General features: G+C 43.7%; 1 protein-coding gene across 25 annotated transcripts in view; it reads right to left on the reverse strand.

Annotated features, from left to right (window-relative positions):
* Positions 1-6,445, reverse strand: part of CREM (cAMP responsive element modulator) — a 67,363-nt gene extending 60,918 nt beyond the window's left edge. For 4 of the 25 annotated variants that reach the window (XM_060160849.1, XM_060160829.1, XM_060160867.1 and 1 more), the window contains exon 1: positions 6,221-6,438. The gene's annotated coding sequence lies outside the window, so the exon portion shown is untranslated. Of the gene's footprint in view, positions 1-3,010; positions 3,060-6,220 lie in introns of all 25 variants that reach the window. The other 21 variants (XM_060160826.1, XM_060160864.1, XM_060160859.1 and 18 more) reach the window with 12 other exon arrangements.
* Positions 6,446-9,150: the final 2,705 nt, after the last annotated feature.

Below are 9,150 nucleotides of genomic sequence, written 5' to 3' on the forward strand. Positions count from 1 at the left end.
TTAAACAAGGAATAATGATAATATTATCTGAATAATAATGATGAGTACGGTACCATATAAGAAGAGAGAAGTAACCCCCAATTTCTCCTGGAAATACCATATTCTTTGGTTTAATTTCTGAGTAGGTAATACATTATGATTCAGAACTCAAAAAGTAGAAAAAGGTATTTGGTGAAGTCTGGGAACAGCTACCCATTTCCTCTTCCCAGAGGCTGCCAGCATCGAAGACAGTCTCAGCTTCCTGCCACCCCATCACAAGACATCAAGAGAGCAAATGACTAGCCTCACAACAGAATAATGACCATCAGATAAACCTGATCCTGACTCAGGCTCATCAGAGAATTATTTCATTCCAACTACTCTCTAAGAAGTCATCACTGATTGATCGCCTGCTTGCCAAATCTTCAAGAATGATCTTTAGTCCCTATCCTCAACATGCCTACAGCATTTCCTACTCCCCAAATTTCGCCCTCCTTGAACTCTTCAGGACACCACGTTCATGTTTCCCTTCCAAGTTATCCAGTCCTTCGCCTTAGTCTCCTTTGGCCCACTCTTTAAGTACTGGTATTCCCAGGCTTCCAGTCACAAACACCTCCACACTCTCCCCCTAGGCTGCCTCATCTCCTCTTGATGTGTCTCAAATCTCACCTCCAGCCTGGACCTCTCTCTCCTGCGCTCTAGCCTGTATGTATCTGCCTATTCGACATCTCTTAACGGTTTCTTCAGAGATCCTCAAGTCTAATATGTTTAAAACTAACCTCAACTCCCTTGCTCTGCATCTCACCTCTTGCTGTACTTTTATCTCGATTGGGGAGTGACATCACCATCGGCACAGCCACCCTATCCAGGAGTCCTCTCTCTTCATTTGCCACTTCCCTTGTCCCCAATTCTTGTCCCCAGTCTAGTGGTCGTAGCATAGCAGTGTGCAATATAAACAGTGTGGCCCTGGAGGTTGATCTGGGTGTTAACTTGAGTTCTACCCCTTATTAGCTATGGTTTTTGCAAGAAAGGCAAAATAAAGACCGCACTGCAATTAGCACGGTCAAAACAAAAAGAAAAGAACGTGGAATAAAGGGAAGTGCACCTCTAACGGAAGCAGGAAGAGAAAGAACACAGAAAAGTATGATCTGTTTCTTGAGTTCTGGATGAAGAAAGGTTTTAGCCCTTTGGGAAAGTAGAAGATCCTCAGAGGTTAACTATGATTTAAGTAGCAAAGCAAGTAAGGTTTGAAAGAAAGTAGAATATGAAGCTTACATTGTAAAGCTGGTCCTCCTCAACCAAGTCAATTAAGAAACTGGGAAAAGGGAGGCTAGCTAGGAGAGAGAAGTACCGTTGACCCTTGAACAACACAGGTTTGAAACAGTATGGGTCCACTTATATGCAAATTCTTTTCAATAAATATATTGGAGGGACTTCCCTGGTAGTCCAGTGGTAAAGCATCCGCCTTCCAATGCAGGGGATACGAGTTCGATCCCTGGTCAGGGAACTAAGATACCACGTGTCATTGGGGGCAACTAAGCCCACACACCACAACTAGAGAGAGAAAACCCACGTGCCGCAACTAGAGAGAAGCCCACGCGCCACAACGATAGATCCAGCACAGCTCAACAAATGTCCTGCGTGTAGCAACTAAGACCCGACGCAGCAAAAATAAATAAAAACAAATAAATAAATTAATTAAAATATATTGGAAAAATTTTTGGAGATTTGCAATAAGTTGAAAAACTCACAGATGAAACTCATAGCCTATAATTATTGAAAAAAGAAAAAGGTATGTCATGAAAGTGTAAAATATATGTAGATACTAGTCTATCCTTACACAGGCATAAGGTGATATTTAATAAAAATAATGTGTTAGTTTTCTTACTGTTTTATAACTTTGCTTTCAAAGAACTACATTACTGTACAGTATTCCTCTCTCTCATAGTTGGAGGAACTGCAAATCAGCTATCGTCATAGGTAAGTGGTTTTTTTAAAAAAAGTAACAATGTTTCCAATACTGTAATATGAATATGACTGTAATACTGTATGCCATAAATTTCTACAATGATTCATTCATTAGTGTTTGGGCTAGGCTACCGTGAAGCAATCGTATCAATTACACTAGGCAATCATATTGCTGCTTCTGCACTATTAATGTATGAATCGTTACCTATAAATAAATACAGATTTCTTTTTCACATTATCTTTTCATTTCTGATGTCAAGTGTCAGTAATACATATTACATCTGCAGTGTTTTGTATCATATGACAATACTGATGTAGGTACAGACAAATGATTCATCTCATAAACTTATGGTATTGATAAATACAGTACAGTACTGTAAATGTATTTCTCTTCCTTATGATTTTCTTAACATTTTCTTTTCTCTCGCTTACTTTAGTGTGAGAATACAGTATATAATACATACAACATAGAAAACATGTTTTAACTGTTTACATTATTGGTAAGGTTTTCTGGTCAACAGCAGGCTATATTAGTAGTTAAGTTTTGGGGGAGTCAAAAGTTATACAGGGATATTCAACTGAGCAGCAGTCGGCGCCCCTAACTCCCACGCTGCTCAAGAGTCAACTGTAATTACAAAACGCCACGTATGTGAAGTTGACAGGGACGCGCCTATGGTTATTATGCATTTTAGGGGAAGGAGATTAGCACAGGAAAAACAAAGCAATACAGTAGTGTAAGGAAATTATGCCACTTTCAAAGTTTTGTAATCTTTGTGAAGTAAAGTTAGAATAACTTTCAAATAACAAGTTTTACACTTTTGTGTAAAAACAGAAGTGGCCAGGAACAGTTCTTCTAAATAATTATTTGAAACACTTGTAAATATTGTCTTTACTATTTTGAATATGAATCATACAGAAAATCAGGCAGCATTCTAATACAGATTCAAGGTCACTCCAGTTTAATTGCTTCAGATACCCATTATTATTTAAGAAATCTAAACTCTTTACTAAAATCACCAAAGGATTAACTATTCAAGCATCCCTTTTTCGGTTCATTCCCCACCTGGTGCCTGCTTTCGTCTATTTCAGTCAATGAACAGCAGAATCCACTGCTAAGGAGGAAATGAAAAATGAAATTCAAATAGTCATGGCCTATCTCCACTTTTCCAAGCACACCCCGCCAGGCCGAGCCCCGGCCCCATTTCATGAAGGGAAACATAACTTTCAATCTATTGGGGAAGTTATTTGCTTGGCTAATCATTGTAGGGCTTTTCTTTCAACAGAACACTTCATTACCGCACTTTAAGTACATTTCAAAACATTTATTTACACATAAAGTACAACTGCATCGACTACTAACTAGAAAATCTGGGAAAGAGTATATAAGACACTGGAATTAGCTAAGGTTCACAGAAACGAATTTCAACATTATTATACTTACCTAGGTTGGTCCTATCTTGTGTATATGAACAAAACTAGTACCTAAGTGTAGAAACATGCCTAAATAAGTTCAATTTAACTCCTCCATCAATTTTAAGAGGTGCAAAAGCATCCCAAGTGTCTTTATGCGTGATATATAGTTGCCCCAATTCCAGAGCTGGAAGCTTTCATCATAATCAATGCTAGGATATAAATTCCTAAGCATTTCTAGGCAAAAAAATAATTTTTGTGCTACCAATGAAAAAAAAGAGACTGTTTGAGAATATGAACACAACTCTATGACATTTGACATTCTGAGTTAGGATGGTCTAATTTTAAATCTGCTGAGTTAAAAAAACAAAAACAAAAACTTCACTAAGATAACCTTGAAGAAACTGAGTTTGTTTTCTGGAATTCTCAAAAGTAAACAATGTCAGAATCACATGAACCCCACTGTTAAAATTTCACAGGGTTTCATTTTGACATTTGATTGGTCTGGTTGTACTTTTCTGTTCAGAAAGTATGCATGAAGATGCTTCCCATTTGGGGAGAACTGAGAGACTTCAAAAGAGCCTCACAAAAAGTTGCTAGTAAGGTTTTCTTGGAGGCAAGCGTCCTTCTTCACCAGTGAGATAGTTATTTAAACAGTGCTAAATAACCTACTAGCTCATGCCTTCACTCAAAATTGTTTCACATATACCTTGCCAGTAATTTCCCATAACACTCCTGGGAAGGTCAGTCAAGATTTGCAAACTAGATATTTTAAAAAATTGCTATAACTGTTATTATACCAATAAGACTTGGCTTGTCTTCATGAGTAATATTAAGATAAATCCCAGCTAATGTCATCCTTAGGTTTTCCTCTTCATTCTCCCTTATTGGCTACTGGATATCCTACAGCATCATTAAAAGAAAACCCATGAATGAGAGATTTACTTTTAAGAACAGGGCACTCTTTATTGTGTGATTCCCATGGTAAAAAGTATTTTAAACACCCTGTGCGCTTTAAAATGAAATTAACAAAATGATTTTAAATGTTTACTTCTACATATGTATAATGAATGAGAAACACTTTCCTTGAAATCTATACTTTTACAATATATATATACTTGTACTGATAATATTGAAATTGTATTCAATGCACACACTGCTATTATCAAAGTTGACTTTTATATATGTCGACATCAGTTCAATAAAGTAGAAATACTTAACAGAATTCAAAGACATTTCAGGTTTATTTCCTTAATGACCAATACTGATTGCATGTCAAAACATCAATGGTTCAACTGTTAAGTGTTTGCATTGTTCAGTTTTATGTTTAAAAGTCTACCTAAATGGGACAAGACATTTAAGCACTTTCCAATAGACTACCCACTTCAACAATAAACCTGACTTACTTTTCTGGCGGAATATTAACCCGTAGAGAATACCAGGTTGGGGAAAACAGGATCAGGAATATACGTCTATACTGGTAAAGATTCAGTCAGTGTTCCTTACGTATGTTAACAACCTGAAACTCTTCCTTACTTTTCATGAAATGTGCGTAATTTTAAACATGATTTCATATTTTAATCATGTAGTGATTTGCCCCAATAGGAAACTAGAGTAGTCTATGGAGTCTGGAGTTTGTTAAACTCACCCAATTTCAGTAAACTGCTGGAACAATGTGAAAACAAAAAGACTAAAGAGCTCCTTTGTGTTTACACATTCAATAAAAATTTATTCATACACTCATAAAATGTGTACACAAAACATCCGTGTAATTACAACTTCACACTCACCAAAGCGACTCCAGGTTGAACAGTCACTGGGCAAGCATTTGCTTACACTGAACTATTTACAGATGCACCAAAAATGTTTGTGTCATTACCAACACTTAACATGACAATGCTTTCAGTGTTTACTCATCCAGGATCAAATCCATTGAAAAGCTGCGTTTGGATCAATAAGCAGCTTTTTAAACATCAGTATCTTAATACTTAGCATAAGTTGGCCAAAACACATTGTTTGCAATTTGCCTTTCTTTGGGGGAAAAAAGTTCCTTTAAGTTCAAAGTTTCAAAGACTACGACTTTGAAGGAAAAGCAGCTTGTTATCCAAAAGCAGGATCAAGACTAGGAGAAAAATATGGAACCCACGGGGAAAAAACTAGAGAACACGAATTATTCATGTAATCTAATCTTCACACTGGACCTCTAGCCCTGCGCATCTCGGTTTGTGTTTGTTTCCAGGGAGGGTGGCTGCACTCCCAGCAGCCCGGCGAATTAGGCAGGAAAGGAAAAGTTGTTCGGAAGCCGCTCCGGTGAGCCGCCCGGTTACAAGGCCTCCAGTGCGGACCGACGCTGGTCCCGCGGGTCAGCATCGCTCTGACCCCGGCCGGCCGGCCGGCCGCCCCTTCCCGAGCCGCGCAGGGAGCGTGAGAGGCTCACACTCGGGACCGGGTCAGGGCCCCGGCGGGGACCGCGGGGAAGACGTCCGAGGACGCGCGTCCCTCTCAGTTCGCGCTCCGGCTCCGGGGGCCTTGCCGGGCTGGCTGGTCCCGGCGCAAAAGGGACGCGGGGAACAAGGGCGGCGCGCCTTCCAGCAGCGCCCCGCTCGCTCGGTCTCGGGCCGCGAGGACCGGGAGGCGGCGGCTCTGGCGAGTGACGGGAGAGGACGGAGCCACGTCGCCCGCCTGTCCGGCGGCCTCCGCTCCCTCGGAGCCGGAGAGGTGACCCCTCGGAAAGCGCCCGCCGGGTGCGCGGGGCAAACAGTGGGGGCGGCCGGGGCTAACCGCTCCGCCCTGCCCCCGCTCCGGCGCCCCCGCCTTAGGCTCCGCCGGCTCCGCCGGCCCCGCCAGCCGGCGCGCCACTTACCCGCCGCGAAGCGATTTACGTAGCGGGCCTCGTCACTGCTTACGGACGCGAGGAGGTGGGACGACAAGCCCCACCGGGACCGGCGCCGGCCCACGTCGCCCCACGTCAGCACTGATGCGGCCACCGCGGCCTACCCGCCGAGCGCGACCCAACGCGGCGTCGCAGCCGCCCGCCCGCGGCCTCGAGTCCGCCCGCCCGCCGGCCCAGCTCCGCGCCGCACCTGCCCCTGCCCGGGGGACGCCGCGTGAATCCACGCTCGAACCCCGCCCCCTACCGGCCGCCGGAGGGAGTGCGGCGCCGACAATCCAACAATTGAATGGAACGGGGCGGGAGAGGGGGGTTGAGGGGCGGAGCTGAGGGTGGACTGGGGGCGGGGTCTGAGGTGGGGGAGGAGGAGGTCGGGGCCCGAGGATGAAGAGGAGCGTGGCTGGAGGCGGGGCCTGAGGGTGGGGGACTAGAAGGAGTTGGGTCTGAGAACGGGGGAGGAGGGGCCAGGGGCGAGGCCGGGAGGAGGAAGTAGGCTGGCTGGTTGGGGAGGAAGACCGCGTCGGGGGCGGGGCCTAAGGGGCGGGCGGAGAAACCGGAAGCTGTCCTGCGGCCTCCACTCCCGGAAGCCAATCGATTGGGAAAAGAGCCGAGGTTGCGGCGGTGTCCTGCGTGGAAGTCGGTTCACCTAGGGGAGTCGCCAGCTGCCAGCCGAGGCCCGCGAGCGCATCCTGCGGACCCCACCTCAACGCCGCCGGCCGCAAGGGCCGGAGGCCGCGCCCGCTGCCAACTTCCGACGACCCTGTCTGTGCGTCAGTGTCACGGAGATACAGCGGGGTCCCCACTTGGTGATGTGACAGAGGACAGAAAGACTTTTTGGTAACAAGCAAAAGCCCCCGCCTGGAAGAGGGAAGAGTTTCGTTTTCGTCCAGATGGAAACCCGGGGCTTTCCAGTAAGAGGGGCGGCCCCGGCCGGTAGAACGGTCACCTGTTTTACACCAGGAAGCCGGTTATAACGGTGACCCAACGCCCGACCTTCGGTTCTCAGGAGTGGGTCACGCCGAGAACCGCCGTCAAGGACACTACTTGAAAAGTTGCTGAGTAAAGAAAATAAAAGCATAATCCACGTAGTGCAGGTGAAGAAGGGCAGCTTTGTGAAATACTAGAGTCCCAGTGGAGTTGAGGGGAAAATCCTGAACTCTTCAGTGCTAGATTACGGCCAGTCCGAACTACTGGCAGCTGTAATGCGTACTAGCGGAGATAAGAGGATAAACACCTGGTAAATTCACGTCCTCCTTTCCACATTGGCAGAGTTTTGAAATTCTTCCTTCCGGGGCGATAGATGATGCCTGTCTCCACCTCCTTGTAAGAATGAATTTCTTAATGAGGAACACTAAGACACTAATGAAAAACTTAAATTTAAAAATTAACCAAGTCCTTTTGTGTGTGTGCTGAGGTAGGGCTGTCACAGAACATTTATTCGTAAGTAATCAATACAGCTCATGTTAGCTCAGAAAAAAAAAAAAAAGGAGTCATTAGAAGGAAAGAGAAGAAAAAAAGACCAGATTGCTAAACCTGAAAAATCATAACATTCGTTTTAGTCAAGGGTGACCATGTGCTGGATGAATAGATTTTTAGCTTCGAGTGATTTAGGGGAAATTGTGATCACTCTCCTTCCCAAAACATTGTTCTCCACCTACTTGTTTATTCCTAAATTTCTTCAACAACGTATACATTCTTATAGGTAGAATCCATTAGATAAAGGTCTCAAAATGCAAGTATGAGTGCTAAGTCAATGTATACTAACATGTAAATGTCATACACAATCCTTGAGAGCAGGGGGAGAGTACCTGCTCTTCTTGAGGATAGGAGAGAGTACCTGGGGTCTGAAGAGAGAGGGCAGGAGATAGCAGGAAAGGTACACGTAGTCACCTATTGCTGGTATGACAAATTCACACAAACTTAGTGGCTTAAAACACAAATTTATTATCTAGAAGTTCTATGGGCTAAAATCAAGGGGTTGGCTCCAGGGAAGAGTCCATTTCCTTGCCTTTTCCAGCTTCTAGAGGCCACCCACATTCCTTGGCTCGCGGCCCTTTTCCTCCCTCTTCAAAGCCAGCAACAGCTGGTTGAGTCCTTCTTATGCTGCCATCTCTCTGATTCTTTCTCATACCTCTCTCTTCCACTTATATGAACCCTTGTGATTACAGTGGGTCCACCTTGAGAATCCAGGATAATCTCCCCATCTCAAAATCAGGTGATTAGCAACCTTATTTCCCCCTTTACCACGTAACCTAACATATTCGACAGGTTATAGGGGTTAGGATGTGGACATCTTTGGAGGGGCCATTATTCTGCCAGCACACAGTGAAGGATTCCAAAAGAAGCTTGAGCTCCTGAGACAAATCACCTGCTTCTCAGGGTCATCCCTTGTAAAGAATTCAAGCATTTGATTGGAAATGCCAGTAACTGATTTTTCAGTTTCTCATATTTATACTTCAAGATTATAGTAAAATCTAAAATGCTTACCAGGGATAGAGAAGAGGAGCACGGTTATATTCTCATTTCGTGTGATCAGCCACTGTAGTGTTAACAAGTATCTTCATAATTTGCACTGAGTAGGACCTAGTCTAAATGCCAGCTTTGTTCAAATCTAATTTTCATAGATCATTTAAAGGGGAATTGTATCCACAACAATTATCCCTGTCACAGAATAGGAATTCATATCAGGCCACAAGAATCAAAGCCATGCAATTTCTTGTTTTCAAAGTATTTTTTACTATTTTCCCTATACTACCAATATTTCACTCCTAATGTGTTTGTTTTACTAATTTACTGCAGAATAGAATTAGAAAACAGATTTACTTTAAAATAATTTACACAATCCCTTTCTATTCAAGCTTTAGGCTTTAAGACTGACACATACAGTGTGCCAATTTAAATAT

The sequence above is a fragment of the Lagenorhynchus albirostris genome, chromosome 1 (genome assembly GCF_949774975.1).
Source record: "Lagenorhynchus albirostris chromosome 1, mLagAlb1.1, whole genome shotgun sequence".
NCBI classification, from domain to species: domain Eukaryota; kingdom Metazoa; phylum Chordata; class Mammalia; order Artiodactyla; family Delphinidae; genus Lagenorhynchus; species Lagenorhynchus albirostris.